Source organism: Hemiscyllium ocellatum, chromosome 9 (assembly GCF_020745735.1).
Source record: "Hemiscyllium ocellatum isolate sHemOce1 chromosome 9, sHemOce1.pat.X.cur, whole genome shotgun sequence".
Lineage (NCBI taxonomy): Eukaryota > Metazoa > Chordata > Chondrichthyes > Orectolobiformes > Hemiscylliidae > Hemiscyllium > Hemiscyllium ocellatum.
In genome coordinates, this window is record NC_083409.1 from 91,426,576 (window position 1) to 91,449,229 (window position 22,654).

The following is a 22,654-nucleotide window of genomic DNA, read 5'->3' on the forward strand; positions in this document are numbered from 1 at the left end:
CACCTCATCTTTGCATAATATACCATAGAGGCCTCTGGATTCATTATTGGGTCAACTATTTCAGACCATATTCTCTTTGCATGTTTGGAATTTTCTCTTGTTTTCCCTTTGTTGTACTTTTGGATCTCAGCTACTCATTATTCTGCTGTTCACACTTTCTCTAAGCATGTATTTTGTTTGTTCACTTGTCCCATTGTAATTCACATTGGCTATGCACTGCCATTTGTCCTTGTCTTTTGAGATGGAAGAAGGTGGCCATGAAGACTTTTTGATGTGGAACACAGAGATGGTTATACCGCATGTTGACATACAGAGTTGGGAACAGTTCATCATTGGAACTCAGATGGTGGACAGATGCTTCTCCATGATGTCATTCAGAGGCAGCACTGGGGCTTTGTTGTTGATCACACAAACACCAGGTTATAGTCCAGTGGGTTTATTAGGAAGTACTAGCTTTCAGAGTGCTGCTCCTTCACTGGTAGCTGTGAAACAGGATCATCAGACACTGAATTTATAGCACAAGATCATAAAGTCATGTTACTGAAATGAGATATTGAACATACCTAGATTGCCGTTAAGTCTTTCACCTTTTTGAATGAATTGCAGGTTTCTGGTTCATTATTATGTAAATTCCAGAACTTCTTTTAAGTCGCATTCTCGAGATAACTTAAGGTTTTGTAAAAAACGGTGACATCTCAGCTCAGGCAAAAAAGCAAGCAATCTGCAGGCAGTCAATCCATGTAACATTTTATAAACACCTACTTTGGAAATAGAACCAGCCTGACTCAAGATTGGAATACAGGCAGACTCTACCCTTCCACCTTTAATGCATTGTCTGAGCTAAGATGTGACTTTTTAAAAATAAAACCTTAAATGTTTTAACTTAGTCCACCACAGTCCAACACCAGTACCTCCACATCATGCTTTCAACAGTGACAAAGGCTGCACAGGTCAGGGCTGTTCGAGTGATTTTTTTTAGACTAATGTTAACAGTACCATTTCCTTGAAGCATTTCTTTGTGTCATTTGTGTGGCTGATTTGGATTTCTTTTGCTAGATGCTAACTTTCCATAAAGTAATTCGGGTAGCACGGTGGCTCAGTTTGGGTGGCACGGTGGCTCAGTGGTTAGCACTGCTGCCTCACAGTGCCAGGGACCCAGGTTTGATTCCCACCTTGAGTGACTGTGTGGAGTTTGCACGTTCGCCCCTGTGTCTGCATGGGTTTCCTCTGGGTGCTCCAGTTTCCTCCCACAATCCAAAGATGTACAGGTCAGGTGAATTGTCCATAGTGTTAGGTACATTAGTCAGGGGTAAATGTAGGGGAATGGGTCTGGATGGTTACTCTTCGGAGGGCTGGTGGGGACTTGTTGGGCCGCAGGGCCTGGTTCCATACTGTAGGGAATCTAATCTAGTTGTTTCAGGATATGCTGTACCTCCATTCTGATTACTTGCATTGTTCAGCAGTGTTATATTTTTAGGAGCTCTGCCTCAATACATATTGACAGGGCTGAGTCTAAGATTTTGAGATATAAAATGCAGTCTTACCAATGGATGTTGAGGATAGAGTGAAGAACATGCATGTGAAATTATTTAAACATTCTTAATTGTTTTACGGTATAAAGTCCAGTACTCATTGACATTAATAATGACATGAGTATATTTTGTTCTTCATGGACAGTTTATTGCTGTGGTGGAAAATTCGTTAAGTCTGGCAGCATTTGTGGAGAATTAATGCTTTGGTCCCAGTGAACCTTCTTCAGACACATAATGCTGTCAAGACATGGATATAAAGGGTGAAAGTAGGTCAAAATCATGGAAACACAGTCCAGTAGCACCACTGACTTGTTTACCCCAGTATCTGCTTTCTGAGCCTCAGTTAATGTCAACTTCTTCCTCTGAATTATCCTCACCCTTAAAGAAGGTCTTGGATGCTGTAACAGCTGCTTATCTCTGTGCTTTGGTCACCATCGAGGCTGGAAAATGCCTAGAATTTGTTTTTATAACTGTCCTTTAAGGATGTCTCTTTAACATCCTTCGGATGTTCTGAGATTATGAACAGAGGTGCAATCTTCCTTCCAGCAAAATTATTTCTCACGAGTAAGTCCACTCATACATGGATAATTCCTTAGCTACTTTTGTTTCTCCAGGTATGAATGAATTGAACAAATATTTTGTATTATTCTTCATGAGAGAGGAGACAGGTAGCATCCTAGAAGTAGCTATAAATGAGGGAATTGATAGGGAAAGAGGAATTCAAGAAAATTACAATTACCAAAAAATAGTACTGAGCAAATTGTTGGAACTGCACGTTGACAAGTTTCTAGGTCCAAAAGTAGCCAGTGAAATAATTGATTGCATTGGCTTTAATTTTCCAAAACACATTAGATTTAGAGAAGATTTCTTTAATTTGGAAATAGCTAATGTAATTCCTCTATTTAAAAAGGAAGGGAGGCAGAAATCAGGAACCTTCAGGCCAGTTAGCTTAATATCTGTCATAGGGAAAATGTCAGAAGCTATTACTAAAGATGTTATAATAGGGCACCTTGATAAGTTCAAAGTAATCAGTCTGAGTCAACATGGTTTTTTTAAAGGGAATTCTTGTTTAACTAATTTATTGGAGTTCTTTGAAGAAGCAATTTGTACTGTAAATAAAGGTGAACCAGTGGATGGATTTTATTTATATTTCCAGAAGGAATTTAATAACGTACAACATTAAATATTATCAAGAAAAATTATAGTTGATGGTGTAGGCAGCAACATATTGGCATGGATAGAAGATTAGGTGAAAGTGAGGACTGTAGATGCTGGAGATCAGAGTCTAGATTAGAGTGGTGCTGGAAAAGCACAGCCTGTCAGGCAGCATCCGAGGAACAGGAAAATTGACGTTTTGGACAAAAGCCCTTCATCCAGAGTCATGGATAGAAGATTGGCTGACAATCAGGAAGCATAGAATAGGAATAAGTAGGACTTTTTCAGGTTGGCACAATGTCATGAGTGATCGATGCTGTGGCCTCAAATCTTTGCAATTTGTATAAATGATTTAGATGAAGGGATTGAAGGTGTAGAAGCTACATTTGCAGATGAGCTTCAGATAGGAAGAGGAGTGATTTGTGAAGTCAACATAAGGATCCTACTAAGTGATAGAGAAAGATTAAGTGAAGGGACAAAGTTTGGAAAACGGAGTACATGTGGAAAAGTGTGGAATTATCTATTTGACAGAAAGAATAAACAAAAGCACATTACCTGAATGGTGAGAGGTTACAGAGCTCTTACATGCAGAGAGATCTGGGTGTACTAGTGCATGAATCACAGAAGGTTAGCATGCAGGTACAGCCAATAATCAGGAAAACTAATTGTGTTATGTTTTATTGTGAGTGGAATTGAATGCAAGAGTAGGAAGGTTCTAAGGAAGGGTCACTGGACCTGAAGTGTTAACTCTGATTTCTCTCCACAGATGCTGCCAGACCTGCTGAGCTTTTCCAGCAATTTGCTTTTGTTTCTGATTTGCAACATCCGCAGTTCTTTTGTTTTTTTCAGGAAGGTTATGCTTTAATTATATAGGGCATTGGTGAGATCACAGCTGGAGTACCATGTACAATATTTGCAAATGTACTGACTGAAAGATGTTAATACATTGGAAGCATTCCAGAGAAGGTTTACTGCATTAATATCCAGACTGAAAGAATTGCCTTATGAAGAAAGGCTAGACAGGCTAGGCCTGTATCCTTTTAGAGGAATCAGAGATGACTTAATTGAAACATATAACATCCTGTGGGGACTTGACCAGATGTATGTTGAAAACATACTTCTTCTCATGGAAGAATCTAGAACCAGGAATCATAGTTTAAAAGTGGAGAGGTAACCATTTAACAGAGATGAGAAAACTTTTTTCTGTCAGAAAGTTGTGAATCTTCGGAGTTCCCTTTCTGAAAAGGCAGACTCTTTAAATAGTTTTAAAGCAGAGGTAGATAGATTTTTGATGACGAAGAAGATGAAAGAATATTGAGGATATGCAGGAATGTAAATTGTTTACATTCATTTGTTTATTGAGTAGAGTGCGAGCTCTGAACTCTTCTTTGAATGCATTGATCTGCTAGATGGACTAAAATTGTCCTACATATTTGTATATCTATATGCCTGATGTTTCAAGGGACCAACCACTATATTGTCACTGTCCAACAAACTGGGAGAGAGCTCATCACTGAAACTTGTCTTGTTTAAACATAGAATGTAGAACATTACAGTGCAGTACGGGCCCTTCAGCCCTCGATGTTGCGCCGACCTGTGCAACCAATCTGAAGCATATCTATCCTACACTATTCCATTCTCATCCGTATACTTGATGGCTAGGTTTGCTGATTGGGCTTCAGGCTCCTTGTTTGTGCAGTGATCCTTAAAACTTTTGCAGCCTTGAAGCTTTATGCCAGTTCGTCCTGGCTGTCACATCAGCCACATTTCCCAGCATGCAGTTCACAGAGGCAGTAAGCATGACTTAATTAGCTGTTAAAGATCATTATGCTATTTTCGGCAAGTTCAAATGCTGCACCTTGAAATAAATGGTGCTTTTGCATTGGAGATAAGCGTGAAGCACACAAATGGTCAAAGTGGCTGGTGGTCTGAAAATTGCTGCCATGGTAATTTCTCCACTCAATTTTATCTAATCATCAATTCATTATGACAGGGAGTTTAGGAAAGAAACACAGAGTCCTTTGCAGATCTTTTAGATTGGAACAATTAAGTAAGAAAATCAGCGAAGGCTTGACATGTTTTTGTTAACTGCTTCCAGCTCTTTAGAATTCATTACCTTCACAGAGAGGCATCTTCACAGTGAGAAATGTCTTGTTGAAACCTTCCACCCCCTCCCCCCAGCTCACCCCCGCTCAGTTCTGTGTTTCCTGTGAGTAGCTGAGTCAGACAGACCAAAAAGGCCTGAAGTTCGTTCTTGGCTCTCACAGAATTAGCTGATTTCAGCTCAGTCAGCAACACAGCTACGGCAATCAATCTCAGAACTCCAGAGCCGCAGAGTGAGTAAATAAAAATTCCTGTTGAACCTTATCAATTGCTATTTGCTCCCTCTCTTAATTCAGGGACTCTGAGATTGATTGCTAACTGTGAGGTGGATGATCATATGCTTCTACTGTTTTTATAAGGCTACCTCATTTTGTGTGAAGCCTATATATTCTACCCATTGCATTCTGACTGTACCAAATGCAGCATCCTGCACACACACGCACCCTATTGAATACAACATATACCATGCTTTATTTTGCACACACCACACACAATCTGTTCTTCTAATTTTTTTATGCTGTGACAAAAATAACTCGTGAAAATATATCTTCACAAGTATACGTATTACAGAATGACTGACCAGGAGACACCCCATTCTTGCCTCCTGCCATCAGGGATTTAACTGCTGATAGGCAACCTACTTGGTTATGTTATGAAGGCACCTTTCCATGACCAACAAGCTGTGCAATAGGCTTTGAACCTGGAGCTCCTGGCACAGAATTACATATACCACCACTGTGCCATCAGATCTCCAACACATAACATTGCAGCACATATAACATAGCAACAAAGAGAGTTTTGTGACGAATTCATAATTATCACATTTTTCATGATGTGGAGGTACTGGTGTTTGACCGGGGAGGTGGGGGGGTGGGGCGCGACAAGGTCAGAAGTCACATGACACCAGGTTATGGTCCAGCAACCTATCTGAAATCACAAGCCTTTGGATCACTGCTCCTTCAGCAACTCCGAAAGCTTGTGATTTCACATAAACCTGTTGGACTATTACTTGGTGTCATGTGACTTCTCACATTTTTCATGAGATGTTAAGCCAAGGTATTGGTTGCTTATTGAAATAGTTTTGTTCGAAAAAGACCTGAGATTTTCCTCAAAGTCCTTAACGCCTCAACTAACACCACCATTCAGTTGGCTCATGTTTGCTGTGGTCATGTGATAGCTGTTCTATTTATCTCTGTAACCAAACATGGCAGTTCAGAAAAAATGAATTCTGCGCTGTAGTTTTCATAAAGTAGGAGTTTCTTCGGATCTTCTTAGGAGTGACAACTAATTTGAGCAGAAATGCAGTGGAAATCCTATCAATGTGTGTAAACAGACAAAAGGCTACACTTACAAACAAAACAAAGATGTAGAGGGAAAGCAGTTCTAAGGAAATTCCTGGCCTATGCTTCATCATGATAAAGTATGAGGTAATTTCAAGTCCTCTTACATCATTTGCACTGATGATGCATAACTTGCACAAGTGAAGACACTTTGAAATGCTAATGTATTGCCTGTGTTAGGCATAACATTCAGTAGATTTTACACATTCTGTATGCTTGATAGGTGATAGTGAAATGTACAGCAGTCATAGCATATTGGAATTGAATGCATTATTTCCTATTGTAATAATTTCTCAGTCTTAAATCATTTACTATTTAAAAAGCTAAGCAATTCATGTTCAGTAAAATCTGCATAAAACCACATAACTGACTTGGAACTGAGAGCCTTCCAGCTGTAGTTTACAAAAATCAAAAGTCAAAGTTATTCGGTTAGGTGGGTACTGGGAATTTATTGTAATTTGAGGAAATATTTAAAAAATATAATAAAACACCCATTTCCAATAAATGCATATATCGCAAAACTATTAATCCTCTCCTCTGAAAAATTGATTGGTTCGGTATATGTGATAATTTATTAGTAGCAAAATGGTAGCCGCCAGTTCAGCACTTTAATTTCTATAATATTTAGAAAACAGATCGCATTGGAACCTTCCTTTCCCCAGTAGACGCCTAAATGTTTTGTTTTGCTCCCCATGCATTTAGTGTGGAAAGCAGCAGGCTATTTGGGAGAATTGATCGTTGCAGAACAACACAGCTGGCAGAAGTACAGAGCCCTGCAATTTATGTGCCCGCAGATCTGGCAGCCTCGCTCACCACTGTATCATTCTAACAGACTCTTGATCAAAGGCTGCAATTTTCTTGCCAGTCTAAAAAGGGCATGAACCGCTGATGGCAAAATGATCTGAGAAACTCCTTTTGCTTGAAATGAGCTGGTGCCTGTGCCAGGATCCTCCCGTTTCAAACAATCAAAATGGAGAAGAACATGAAAAGCTCAAATAGCAAGCGGTTTAGGATTGATTTATGCTACAATTAAAACCCTATCCTCATGGTTTGCTCTGCCAAGCTAATGTGTTATGGCATTTAAAGGGCTCTGAAGTAGTGTAGATAAACAAGAAAGAACACACATTTGCTTTTCTGTGACAAACAAGGCAAGCACTGAATTTTCAGTTCGAAGTCCATTGGTTGCCATTCTTTCTTAGAAATACTCAGCAAATGAATAGACCACGCAGCCCAGAAGCCAAAGCAGCAGGATAATAGATGGCACTTCATTCACATTCTGTTGCAAGACTTTCACCATGTAATTGCTTAAACTGTAGAAGGTATTGAAAGAAAATTATTGTGGAACATTAATTGTGATATAGTTATGTTTCTGTTCTCCATTAAGGTTAACTTTTGATGAAATGTGAGTTAACTTAGATTCTGTCTGTGCTTCTGGTGAAGTTACTCTTTCTTTTAAAACTATAATTTATAATAGAAGTGTTATTCTCCACCCGTCAGTCCTTTCAGCTGGTTTATGCCCCTTTGGGTGTCCGATGATGTTTACTGGCAATGATTATCAGAACATTCATTTACACAACAACTTTTAAGAGAGAAACCAGTACAACTTGGTTCAACAGATGCACTGTCAACAAAATGGCTTCCAAGCCAAAAAGCAGGGAACATTAAGGAGGGATGAACAGATTCAATTTTGTCAGTGAGATTGTGAGGGAGGGCCTGAAAGGAGAAGGAAGGGGAGGGACAGAAGGAATTAGGGAGGTCTCTTCAACGTATTGAGTGAAGTCTTCTGAAAGTGAGACCTCTTGGGGCTAAGGAAGGAGGAACAAATGAAAGGGAAGTGGTCGGTAATAAAACATTCATGTAAGTGAGGATCTATGGAGCTGAAGGAGCTCACAAAGAGATCACAAAGATAACAAAGGGACTCATGCCATGAAGGAATTTAAACTCGAGTAAGTGAGTTTTGAATGAGGCACTAGGTGATTTGAAGCTAATATTGTTCAGCAAGTTCAGTATTGCTTAATGAGAGGGACTTAATGGAAGTTAAGCAGTTGTCTATAGGGGTATATGGGATAGTGGATAAAAGGTCAGTCATTTGTCTGTTGGAATAGTTGATGAGAATTTCTGATGGGTTTAGGGAGGGAGGGAGGTTGATGGTATTGCAATTGTCAGTCCTTGTGATGGACATAGTATATGGGATCAGAGACTACCAACATTGTGAATTATTCTGGACAGTGGTAAGCTGGTGAATGGATTCAGTGGTAGGGATGCAGCGTGATTGCTGGGTCTGAAGATAATCTTGTAATTCTTCTTGATACCTAGATGATGGAAAATGTATTTCATCCAAGTTTGCATGTTGGGTAAAAAGTCTAATCAAGCTGATGGAGTTGCGAGAGAGGTTGAACAGGTTGTGCCTTGTCAAGAGACATAAGCTGACTTTATATTAACAAATTATTGTCAGTAAGGATCGGCAATGAATAAGTCAGAAATGGGAGAGGAAACAGCAATATAATTACACATCCTAGGATGGGTATCTGAGGGAAATAAACTTGCAGGACTTTGGGATAGAGCAAGAGCATAGAACTGACAGGACTGACAGGGGGACAATATAGCCTCAGTAGGCTTCTTCTATAGTCTCCTCCCATGCCATAATGACTCTTTGGTCCCAGTGCCCAAGTGAAAACAAACCGTTATTATGATGTTCTTGTGCCGGCACTATGTAAAGCTTTCAGTTATTCATCATTGTCCAAAATGCCAATGTCAACTTTTCTAAGGAAGCAGTAACATTCAGAGTAAAGGTGAATCATCTGTCCAAGTTTCCAGATTTGATTTATGCCCATGTGACATTATATAACTTAATTGGCCTGTGAAAGGTGCCTACATAACAGATTAAATCTGTGGCATATGAATTATAATAAGTGATAAAATGGGGTCAAATACTTAACAATTATATGGTCACCTTCTGCTATCTTAAAACAGATTTCAATCTGTTTATTTAAACTGGGTTAACTCCCCTATAATAGTAATGGATGAAGAAAGATTAACTGCATATCTTTCAATTTTTAACTACCTGGCTATATTGCCTCGATGCATATTTTGTTTAGTAAGTAGTATGGGGGATGAACAATTATATTTGTGTTTACGTATTAGGAAATGTGATGTTGTTATCGTGGGAGGTAACCCAAATTACTCACGGTTGAACATTTTCAACACTGCATTACATGAAGTATTGTGTAACTTTTTAAAGAAAACAGAATTTAACAATTCTCCATCTAAATTCATCAATTTTGCTGACCTCTGAAGGCTCCATGTGAAATGTTGTTCAAATTCATTTCAATAGGTGTCAGAGTCTTGAGATTTGAAATTCTCCATTAAAAGAAATATTTAAATGGCATATTTTCCCTGATACAATCATTGTAAGTAGAGAATGTCTTACCAACAGGCTGTCATTGCTTTTTCTTAGATTTAGTATCAGCCACTCTTTCCATTTCTTTTGCCATATTGCCTTTGGCAGTGAGGATTTTACAGATTCACATAGTCTCAGGGATCAAGGTGCACTTTTGCAATTCCCACTTTCATTATCAGTTCAAACTTTTGCTGTTCTTATATATTTCTGTTTAAGGTTTTGGGCCAATTTCACAAGGTTTGTGTAATCCCTTGCCATCATTTCAGTGGAGACCCACTGAACCCACCAAGGGAGTTATTCTAGTATCTGTGCATTATTTATCCCATTAACTAACATTATCTAGCAGATTTTGTGGGTATTCCCATAATTGTTTGTGGGACCTTATTATGAGTACACTGGTTGCTATGTTTTTCTGGTTTACAACTGTAGTTTGCGATCAAATAAATTCTTCAGCTGTAATTTGCTTTAGAAATGCACTGAAATACAGGGTTTGTTTGTAATTTAGCCTAGGTTTAATTCTGGAACAAGTAAGAAAATGTTACAAATACTGGATTTCTAAAACAAAATAAGAGAATGCTAGATATATCACTCATTCAAAAATATATGAGGCAATTATCGTACTGTTTCGATATTTCCATGTTTATTGAAGCTCCACTTCACCCGTATGCTTGTAAATATCCTTCAGTTGCTTTGGCCCATAAAAAAATGCTCTGTGCAGATATTCTGCAAACCTGAAATAACATTGGAAGCATATTGCAAGAATATATTTAATTTAGGATGCATGCTATTCCAAAATAAGATAACTGCTAATCTTATGAGTCGTGCATTCTGCAGGAAAGATTCTTCTTCCAGATCATGCTATTTTGCAGGAACTGCTATAAGTGGGTGAAATAGAAATTGTATTTCAAAAACCTGGAGACTGTGACAAACCTTTTCTCTGTAAACATGCAACCACTGGATTTCACTCGACAACCTTCATCAAATTTGGGGTACAATCTTAGTTCAGTATGGATTTCAGAAGCGTATACCTAGAAGTAGCACCAGATATGCCTAAAAGGGAGGTACCAATCTGCTGATATTACATTACAAGACTACATACATACGAAACAATGTGAACAGATATACTACAAACAGATATAGGCAATCCAAAATCAAAAGGGCAAGATCAAAGCTCAGATGGCCTGCCACTTTCAATCAAGAATGGTGGTAAATAATTCAATGGCAAACTGGTGGAGGAGGTGCCAAAACAATTACCATTCTCAATGAGGGTGGAGATTAGTACTTATTGCCCGAAACGTCAATTTCGCTGCTCCGTGGATGCTGCCTGAACTGCTGTGCTCTTCCAGCACCACTAATCCAGAATTAGGTACAACAGGCGAGATCAAAGTACTGGCAATTAACTTTTATCAGACGTGCCAAATGGCCAGTTCAGTATCACTCTGAAGTTTCCAGCATTGCAAAAGCCAATCTTCAGACAGTTTGAATCACCTATTGTGCAACAATGGAGTGGATAGAATAAATGCCATGGCCCTGGCAATATCTCAGCTGTAGTACTGAAGACTTGTACTCCAGAACAAGTTGTATCTCCAGCAATGTTGTTCCAGTAAAACTATCGTCTACCTGGTAAAGTGGAGAATTGTCCATGAAATGCTGCCTGACCTGCTGTGCTTTAACCAGCAACACATTTTCAATTGTCCATGAAAAGCAGGACAGAAAGAATTGGGCCATTAATACCCCCATCAGTCTTCTCTCAAACAACAATATGATCGTACTGAAGAAAGTTCACTGCACCTGAAATGTTAACTGCGCTGCCAGACCTGCTGAGATTTTTCCAGCAATTGCTGTTTTTTTTCTGATTTCCGGCATCTGCAGTTATAGAACCATAAAGATGTACAGTACAGAAACAGACCCTTCGGTCCAACTCATCCATGTCTACCAGATATCCTAACCTAATCTAATCCCACTTGTCAGCACTTGGCCCATATCCCTCCAAACCTTTCCTATTCATATGCCCATCCAGATGCCTTTTAAATGGTACAATTGTACCAGCCTCCACCACTCCCTCTGGCAGCTCATTCCATACACACACCACCCTCTGCATGAAAATGTGGTTCCTTAGATCTCTTTTATATCTTTCCCCTCTCACCCTAAACCTATGCCCTCTAGTGCTGGACTCCCCCACCCCAGGGAAAAGATCTTGTCTATTTACCCTATCCATGCCCTTCATGATTTTACAAACCTCTATAAGGTCATCCATCAGCCTCCGATGCTCCAGGGACAACAGCCCCAGCCTATTCAGCCACTCCCTATAGCTCAAATCCTCCAACCCTGGCAACACCCTTGTATATCTTTTCTGAACCCTTTCAAGTTTCACAACACCCTTCCAATAGGAAGGAGACCAGAATTGCATACAATATTCCAACAGTGGCCTAAGTAATGCTCTATACAGACACAACATGACCTCCCAATTCCTTTCCTCAATACTCTGACCAATAAAGGAAAGCATACGAAATGTCTTCTTCACTATCCTATCTACCTGTGACTTCACTTTCAATGAGCTATGAACCTGCACTCCAAGGTTTCTTTTTTCAGCAAACTCTCTAGGACCTTACCATTAACTCTATATGTCCTGGTAAGATTTGCTTTCCCAAAATGCAGCACCTCACATTTATCTAAATTAAACTCCATATGCCATTTCTCAGCCCATTGGCCCATCGGATCAAGATCCCATTGGAATGTGAGGTAACCTTCTTCGCTATCCACTACACCTCCAATTTTGTGTCATCTGCAAACTTATTAACTATCCCACTTATGCTCACATCCAAATCATTTATATAAATGACAAAAAGTAGTGGACCCAGCACTGGTACTCCACTGGTCACAGGCCTCTAGTCTGAAAAACAACCCTCCACCATCACCTTCTGTCTTTTACCTTTGAGCCAATTCTGTATTCAAATGGCTAGTTCTCCCTGTATTCCATAAGATCTAACCTTGCTAATGAATCTCCCATGGTGGACCTTGTCGAACACCTTATTGAAGTCCATATAGATCACATCTACTTCTCTGCCATTATCAATCCTCTTTGTTACTTCTTCAAAAGACTTAATCAAGTTCATGAGACATGATTTCCCATGCACAAAGCCATGTTGACCATCACTAATCAGTCCTTGCTTTTCCAAATATGTGTAAATCCTGTCCCTCAGGATTCCCTCCAACAACTTACCCATCACCGACATCATGCTCCCTGGTGTTCTTTGGTTTTATTTGATTGGCTCAAAATTAATTGTTCTGAAAGGGGAGTCATTTTGGACTCAAAATATTAACTCTGTTTCTCTCTCCCCAGCTGCTGCCAGACCTTCCGAGCTTCTCTAGCACTTTCATTGTTTTTTTGGAAGAATTGGATCTGTTTGCCTGGGAAGAGAGAAGATTGAGAAGCAATTTGATGGAGATATGTGAAGTTGGAGGGTTCTTGACAATGTGGATAGGGAAAACCTGTCCACAGTGATAATAAGGTTGAAAACAAGACACTTAAGGTAATTTGCAAAACAAAAACACAACTAATACAAGAGAGAAAAAAAAACTTGCTCACACTACAAATAATTAGTCTGGATAGCACTGTCTGAGAGTGTGGTGGATGTAGTTTCAATTAGAGCATTAATAGGGAATTAGAATGCTCACAAATACACAGGTCAAAGAATCATAGAATCCCTACAGTATGGAAGCTTGCCACTCGGTCCATCGAGTTCACACTGACCTTCAGAAGAGTATCGCACCTGCACCCTACTCCCTACCCTGTCCCAGTAACCCTGAATTTTCCATGGCTAATCCACCAAGTCTACTAGCATTCACATCCCTAGACACTATGGGGCATTCAGCATGGCCAGTGCACCTTACTGCACATCATCTTTGGACTGTGGGAGGAAACCAGAGCACTTGGTGGAAACCTACGCAGATACACTGAGATTGTGCAAACTCCACACAGACAGACGCCTAATGATGGAATCAAACCCAGGTTCCTGGCAGTTTTGATCCCATGTAGACTCCTAAGATCCAGTCTTCGTTACACCCTTTTGTCCAAACACCAGCAGCAGATGCACAGGAACAATGCCAACTGCATGTATCCTTCCAAGTCACATCCCATCTAGACCTGAAAGTAATGCCACTGTTCAACTGGATCAATTGATTAGTGATGGTCAACATGGCTTTGTGCAGGAGGGGGGAAATTATGTCTCACAAACTTGATTGAGTCTTTCAAAGCAGTAACAAAGGGGATTGATAAGGGAAGAGCGGTAGGATGTGATCTATATGGACTTCAGTAAGGCATTCGACAAGGTCCCCCATGGGAGATTGGTTAGCAAGGTTAGATCTCACGGAATACAGGGGGAACTAGCCATTTGAATGCAGAATTGGCTCAAAGGTAAAAGAGAGAAGATGGTGGTGGAGGGTTGTTTTTTCAGACTGGAGGCCTGTGACCAGTGGAGTGCCACAAGGATCGGTGCTGAGTCCACTACTTTTTGTCATTTATGTAAATGAATTGGATGTGAGCATAAGAGGTATAGTTAGTAAGTTTGCAGATGACACCAAAATTGGAGGTGTAGTGGACAGCAAAGAAGGTTACCTCACATTACAATGGGATCTTGATCCGATAGGTCAATGGGCTGAGAAATGGCATATGGAGTTTAATTTAGATAAATGTGAGGTGCTGCATTTTGGGAAAGCAAATCTTAGCAGGACTTATAGATTTAATGGTAAGGTCTGAGGGAGTGTTGCTGAACAAAGAGACCTTGGAGTGCAGGTTCCCTTATATAAAAAAACTATGGGAGCAACTTCACCATCTGAACTGTAGTGGCTCATCAGGAAGTTAACCACCATTTATCAGGGGTACTTAGGGATGAGCAATAAATGCTCATTCCTGCCAGTGACGTTTGTATCGTATGAATGGATGAATAGAACGTAAGCATGCATACTATTTACTAGCAGCTATGTTGGTCATAACATCTATTATTGTTGCTGTCACAAATGAAGAAACAATGTCAAAATTCAGCAAGCTAAACTCAAGATTGGCAATATTTGCAAGTAGTGAATTTTATTTGAAAAACTGTGAGCAGTTTTTATTTACACAACAGTAGGTCACAGAACCTGTGAATATGAAGAAGTTTCAAATATGCCATACACACACTCATTCTGTGCTGCTTACAGCGCATGGGAGTAAGATTATGTTTTGAATGTTGGTCACTCCAGCCAAATGATTCCTACCATAAATATAAGCAACTCTGTAGTTTCACACCTTCTCAGCTGACAGTTTACATATAATTAAGAGATAAACGAAGAACATAGCACCGCTTGAGATAATGCCTTTCTTGATAAAGATAATGGCCACAGCATAAGAATTCCAAGTGGTCCAAATGACCACATTGAGTTTCATGTTCTGGATCAAAGCCACATCACACCGTACTCTGTAAATTATGGTAACTGGTTTACTAGCTATGACTGAAATAGCAAAGGATGGTGGATCCCTTCAAGCCCAACCAGCAACTTACCTATGAGATGGAAAGATTAGATTATCTACAGTGTGGAAACAGGCCTATCATCCCACAAGTCCACACCGATCCACCGAAGTATAACCCACCCAGTCCCATTTCCCTCTGACTAATGCTCCTAACACTATGGGCAATTTTGCATGGCCAATGCACCTAACCTACACATCTTTGGACTGTGGGAGGAAACCAGAGCAGACATGGGGAGAATGTGCAAACTCCACACAGACAATTACCCGAGGCTAGAATCAAGCCTGGGACCCTGATGTTGTGAGGCAGCAGGGCTAACCACTGAGCCATCTCCCTCCCTCTGAGTCTAAACAAGATCTCACCATTGCTGCCATAGTGCAGATGAGATCGAGTCTTAAATGGTCGCTTCAGTCAGTGTGAACTGTATTCCACCCTGAAGCTGCACTGCACAGTCAGGGGAGAAATAATGGTCTCCCTTAACTTCAAGTCCTGTATCAATGGGAAAGAAGAAAAGCAGCAATGTAAGGTGACACTGACACCCTCAGTTCCAATCTTGCAGGCAGATAAGTTAGAACATTGATTATTTTGAGGTTGAGCTAAAGATGGCACTATCATCTGATAGCATCCTGAACAACCAGTAGCTTTGGTGCTCAGCTCTGGAGAGAACAGTGCAGTATTAATGACCCTCAGCTCATGGTAGCCAGACTAGGCATCGATAAAGTGGACCTGAGTGAGATCAATGGTAAACAGCTCTTTGGTATCTGGAGCCTATCAAAATATGAGCCAAACTCTGGAAGAAATTGTAATCGTCGACACATGATAAAGAGCAACAAAACCCCTGAAGTTTGATGGAATTCCACCTGAAGCTGATATTTTTGTGGCCTACTGGCAGCAGCACTGGGAAGATCTGGGTTAGAAGACCTCTGAAGAAGCTTGTGTCTTCCATTGCAGGGAAAAGTTTCCCAATGCAAGTTCAGAGCAAACAGGGGCTGTACCGTCTGGCACTCAGCCAAATACACAAAAAGGTTTTGTGAGCAAAGTAGAGACCTCAACCTCACCAATGTGATCAATGCTACAAGTAAAAATGTATTTTGGAAAATCCTTGAAGATTGCGAATGGTCACTCAGGTTCCTGTCTGTGATAAACTTCTTATACATTCACAGAACATAGACATTGCTGGTCAGGCCAGTATTTATTGCCCATTCCTAAATTCCCCAGAGGGCAGTTGAGAGTCAACCACATTGCTGTGGGTCTGGAGCCACATGGAGGCCAGATTGGGTAAGGATAGTAGATTTCCACTCTCAAAGACATTAGTGAACCAAATGAATTTTTCCAACAATTAACAACAGTGTCATGGTCATCATTATATTCTAAACCCCAGATTTATATTGGACTCAAATTCCATTTACCATGCCAGGATTTGAACCTGTGTGCCCAGAATATTACCTCTAGATGAAATAATTTAGTGAAACTATCACTGTGCCTTCACCGCCCTTTCATCTCTGAAAAATCAGAATGGACAAGTTAAACATACAAAGACCTCTCGAGTCTCTTCTGAATCTCCAATGGCCTGAATCAGGGATGTGTGCTGGCTCTGACCTTGTTTAATCATCTTCTTACAGCACGATGCTGCAATAGGAGACAGTGAGGTCTGCAGATGCTAGAGATCTGAGTTGAGAGTGTGTTGTAGGAAAAACAAAGCCACAGGCAATGGAAACCTTAAAGAGGGAGTCTCCATAACCCTTCCAGTCTGATGGCCTTTTCAATCTCAACCATCTTCAGGCTCTCACAAAGACACAAGAAAAGCATCTTTATGAACTTCTTGTCACTGATGACTGCACTCTCCTGGCCCGTGGCCAGATGCGTAAAGGATAACAACAAGTCTTCAGATTAAACAGAAATTTCAGGAAAAGCTCAGCAGTTCTGGCAGCATCTGTGGAGAGAAATCAGAGTTTTGGGTCAAGTCACCCTTCCTCAGAACATGAAACGCTAACTCTGATTTCTCTGTACAAATGCTGCCAAACCTGCTGAGCTTTTCCAGCAATTCTTGTTTTTGTTTCTGATTTCCAGCATCTGCAGTTTTTTTTTCTTCAGATTCAAGATCAGTTTAAAGAAAACTGAAGTCCTGCATCAGCCTGCGCTCTTAAGAAAATATGGACCATTAAACATTGATGTTGGAGGAAGTGAACTAAATGCAGTCAAGCAATGGGCGGCACGGTGGCACAGTGGTTAGCACTGCTGCCTCACAGCGCCTGTAGACCCGGGTTCAATTCCCGACTCAGGCGACTGACTGTGTGGAGTTTGCACGTTCTCCCCGTGTCTGCGTGGGTTTCCTCCGGGTGCTCCGGTTTCCTCCCACAGTCACAAAGATGTGCGGGTCAGGTGAATTGGCCAAGCTAAATTGCCCGTAGTGTTAGGTAAGGGGTAAATGTAGGGGTATGGGTGGGTTGCGCTTCGGCGGGTCGGTGTGGACTTGTTGGGCCGAAGGGCCTGTTTCCACACTGTAAGTCTAATCTAATCTAATCAATTTATCTGTTTGGCAAGCATCATCTCATTTGATGCTGTTCTGGTCACAGAAGTAGGTATTAGGCTTACTGAAGCAAACTGCTCATTTGAAGGATTCTACAAATGAGGGTGGAACAACCACAGCTTCAGAGCATAGACCAAAACTAAAGTGTACGAAGCTGTAGTCCTTACCATCCTTTTGTATGGTGCTGAGGCTTGTGTCCTGTACTGCCAACAGGGATTCCTTCTCGAATGCTTCTGCCAGTGTTGCCTCTGCAATATCCTCAAGAAACTGCATTATAAATATTGAAGTCCTGGAAACAACTAACGTTACCAGCATCAAGGCCATCCTGCTTCAAAGTCAGCAATGAAAGACCGAAGCATATTGGACAACAATTTCCTGTGTGCTGTACAAAACGCTGACCACTGGTAAAGGAACAGAGAGGCACCTCCACATAAACGTTTCAAAGACTGACCAAAGAAGCCCCTCTCTTTGTGCCATGTTTGACATTGCTGGTGGGGAATTCAAGCCATAGATTCTGATCCCTGAAGAAATGCCATCAGGAAGGCTGCAGATTCCTTTCAGACCAGGTGAAGAACCAAGATACATGAAAGAGAAAAGGAAGAAAAAGATGGTTGTAATTGTTCACCCTCAGCAACTATACCATCACATGTACTCACTGTGGGAGAATCGGTTTGGCCCTGATTAGCCTCCAGCAGATCTGCAACCAATGAGGACAACCTTTGTATCACTTTATATATTCTTTCTCCCACTCCTGGGCAGAATATAAGAAAGGAAGTTAGATTGCTGTTAGGTGACCCTGCTTTCACGTCAAACTCCAACTTTTACATTTGTATTGGAAGTCTTTCTTTCTTTCACCTACACAATCAAAGCATGAAGCCCTTATAGAAGGTAACCAGTGTTAGCTGGAACAGAACGTCTGCATAAATTAATAATAAGGCACAACACATACACTAGTCTGCTAAAAATATACACTTGAATTTGAAACCCATAAGGTATGGATCATCTCAAATCTTCTGTTATGAGCATCATATAACCATGGGAATTACTGCACAGGAGTTCACTTTGTAGTTTTTGTGTCAATCTATCCCAACTTTCCAGCTAGATTTATTAGTTATCCCCTTAGAACATGGAAAAAGTTTTTAACACTTTTCTTAGATTATCCATAACTGTTCCAAGAAATACTGCAAAATTTGTGCTGCCACTCATCCTCGTGTTATTCTAATGAATTGAAAGTTGGATCTTAACCAACAATTCTGAAGAAGGGTCACTAGACTTGAAATATTAATGTGTTTCTCTCTCTGCCAGACTGGTTGAGTTTCTTCTGGACTATCAGTTCTTGTTTGATGCAGATCTCCAGCATCTACAGTTCTTTGGTTTACCTTTCTGTAAGTAATATATGCTGCCATTACTGAACATCAGTGGTGGAGTGAGTTATTGTCTGTGGATGTATTGCTAGTCAAGCAGACTTGCTTTCTCCTTCAAGGTGTCAAACTTCTTGAGTGATTTTGGAGCTACACTCTTTCAGATAAACAGGTAGTATTCCTTTGCACTCCTGACATATAACTTATAAATTGTAGATAAATATTGAGTAGGAGCAAGGATGAGTTACTGACTGCAGGTTACCTAATTTCTGACCTGCTCTCGTAGCCACGGTATTTTTATGGAGATTGCATTTCAGTTTCTGATCAATGGTAACCCCCAGGATGTTGATTGTGGGGGATTCAGTGACGGTAATGCCATTGCATGTCAAAGGCAGTGGTTAAAGTCTCACTTGTTGGAGATGCTAATTGCCTAGCAGTACTGAGGCGTGAATGTCAGTCAGTTCTTACTGACATTGAAAAGTGGTTGGACATCACACACCATAATCTAGGTTGGTTTTATTTTAAAATCAAGTCATAAGCAGTGGCATGAATGTCCAGGATGTCATAGCCTCGGACCTAGTTCACCTGAAGAAAATTTTAGTGTATATAGGGCTTCAACCCATTCACAGATGTGTCCAAGGCAGCACAGACGATATTCCCTCAGCAACAAGTGTGTACTGTTGGGATTAGCCTGCTCCAGGACCCATGGGTAATGACCCTGTCCTGTTAAGAGTTACTGAGGTTACATCTGTGGCAATAAGGTTGAAACAATTTAGCTTTTTATTCTGTCTAGCATACATTGTCCAGTTGTGACCATTATAGGGGAGGGAACTGACAATACAGGCTTGGCATACTTGCAGTTTGGTGCTCTCATTCACACTGATATTGTTCTACAGTCATTTACTCATATCACAACCATATACCAAACATGTCCTCAGAGTGGTCTGGGAACTAAGAATTTGTACACGTAGTCTTGCTGCCACCTTTTAATTTTTGAATGTTGCATTTTAAAAATAATCAACAGCACAATTTTATGTTTGAAAAAAGATAAGGGTTACTTTATTACTCAACTATTGGTGAAAGTTATTAAGTAAAAAGCAGAGGACTTATTCACTTGAAGTATATATGCAAAGATTTAAAATAAGGAAGGATAAAAGTTATGTATGGAAATAAACATGGGATCGTTTTTTCTTTGCAGTGCTGATCTGCTTGAATGTTCCCTTTCTGAGGTAAAGAAACTGTGATGGCTTCTGCAGTTAAATAGAATTCCCACTGTGTGAAAGCAGGCTATTTGGTCCATCAAGTCTACACCAACCCTATGAACAGTATCCCATCCAGACCTACCCCATCCCTGTAACCCTCCATTGCCCATGGCTAATCCACCTAGCCTGCACATTATTGGGCAATTCAGCTTCACTAATCCACCTAACCTGCACAATTTTGCACTTTGGGATGAAACTGGAGCACCCAGAGGAAACCCATTCAGACACAGGGAGAATATGCAAGCCCCATGTAGACAATCATCTGAGCTGTAACGAAACCTGGGTCTGCGGTGCTATGAGGCAGCAGCAATAACCACTGTGCCACCCCAGATAGTTGGACTTTGGCAGTGGTCAACTCAGATCAGGTCTTGAGAGGGACTGAAAGTTTCTTTGTTTAATGGTGATAGTACTGTGGGTGTTTTTTTTCTTGACAGCCTGCTTCTATACAGCAGTCCTCTTGTTTTGACCTGAAATCTTCCTCTGATTCCATGTTGAAGAGCACTTTCTGTTTCAAGGTGTTCCTCTCACGTATTCAGATGGTTCCCCTAAGTGACTGCCCTCACATTCAAAAGGAAATGGTTGCAATGCTAACTTTGATGGATCATGATTAATTGAAGTCATTAAATATAGAAGTTTCAATGCACAGAAGGAGACCATTCAACCCATTCTGTCCACACTGGCTCTCCAAATTAGCATTATGACTTAATGGCACTCTCCTACCGTTTCTCCATGCCCTTGCTCATGTTTCTATTTAAATACTCATCTAATGTCCCTTCAAATTGAATCAGCATTCACTGCACACCCAACCACTCATTGCGTGAAAAAGTTCTTTTTTCACAATCCATTTGCTGCTTTTGCAGATCAGTTCAAATCTGTACTGTCTTGATTTTGATTATTTTATAAGTAGCAAGATTTGGACCCAATCTATACTACCCAGCCCCATCATGATTTTGAAAGCCTCCTCCAGATCTCCTTTTATTTTTGTCCTCTTCTAGGAGAATACTCCCCCCCCCCCTCCAATATATCCTCATAACTGAAGATTGTCATCTCTGGAACTGTTCCTATTAACTCAGAAATGGCTGAACATTTCCATCAATGTAGCATTCTTCTAGTAGCCATAGTTAAGATGGTGACTGAGCTCTTCATGCCCATAGATTACAACCTTCCACAAAGTGAAAAGAATAATGTAGGATTTTCTTGTGATTCCCTGTCCCTGTTCCTGTTTCCTGCTTTGTATCTTCACACCTTTTGAAAATGCATTGGCATTCCTAGACTCCTTAAATTATGTAATAACCCTTTGTAATTTACTTGGAAGATAACACAGCCTGCTTTTGGATAGGGAGATCCCCAACGCCTTATCTTCACGATGGACATCCAGTCCCTGTACACCTCCATCCCTCATCACGAAGGACTCAAAGCCCTCCGCTTCTTCCTTTCCCACTGCACCAACCAGTACCCTTCCACTGACACCCTCCTTCGACTGACTGAACTGGTCCTCACCCTGAATAACTTCTCTTTCCAATCCTCCCACTTCCTCCAAACTAAAGGTGTTGCCATGGGCACCCGCATGGGCCCCAGCTATGCCTGTCTCTTCGTAGGATATGTGGAACAGTCCATCTTCCGCAACTACACTGGCACCACCCCCCACCTTTTCCTCCGCTACATCGATGACTGTATCGGCACTGCCTCGTGCTCCCACGAGGAGGTTGAACAGTTCATCAACTTTACCAACACCTTCCATCCCGACCTCAAATTCACCTGGACTGTCTCAGACTCCTCCCTCCCCTTCCTAGACCTTTCCATTTCTATCTCGGGCGACCGAATCAACACAGACATCTACTATAAACCGACTGACTCCCACAGCTACCTATACTACACCTCCTCCCACCCTGCCCCCTGTAAAAACTCCATCCCATATTCCCAATTCCTTCGGCTCCGCCGCATCTGCTCCCAGGAGGACCAGTTCCAATACCGTACAGCCCAGATGGCCTCCTTCTTCAAGGACCGCAGATTCCCCCCAGACGTGATCGACGATGCCCTCCACCACATCTCCTCCACTTCCCGCTCCTCCGCTCTTGAGTCTCGCCCCTCCAACCGCCACCAAGACAGAACCCCACTGGTTCTCATCTACCACCCCACAAACCTCCGTATACAGCGTATCATCCGCCGTCATTTCCGCCACCTCCAAACGGACCCCACCACCAGGGATATATTTCCCTCCCCTCCCCTATCAGCGTTCTGCTAAGACCACTCCCTTCGCGACTCCCTCGTCAGGTCCACACCCCCCACCAACCCAACCTCCACTCCCGGCACCTTCCCCTGCAACCGCAGGAAATGCAAAACCTGCGCCCACACCTCTCCCCTTTACTTCTCTCCAAGGCCCCAAGGGATCCTTCCATATCTGTCACAAATTCACCTGCACCTCCACACACATCATCTATTGCATCCGCTGCACCCGATGTGG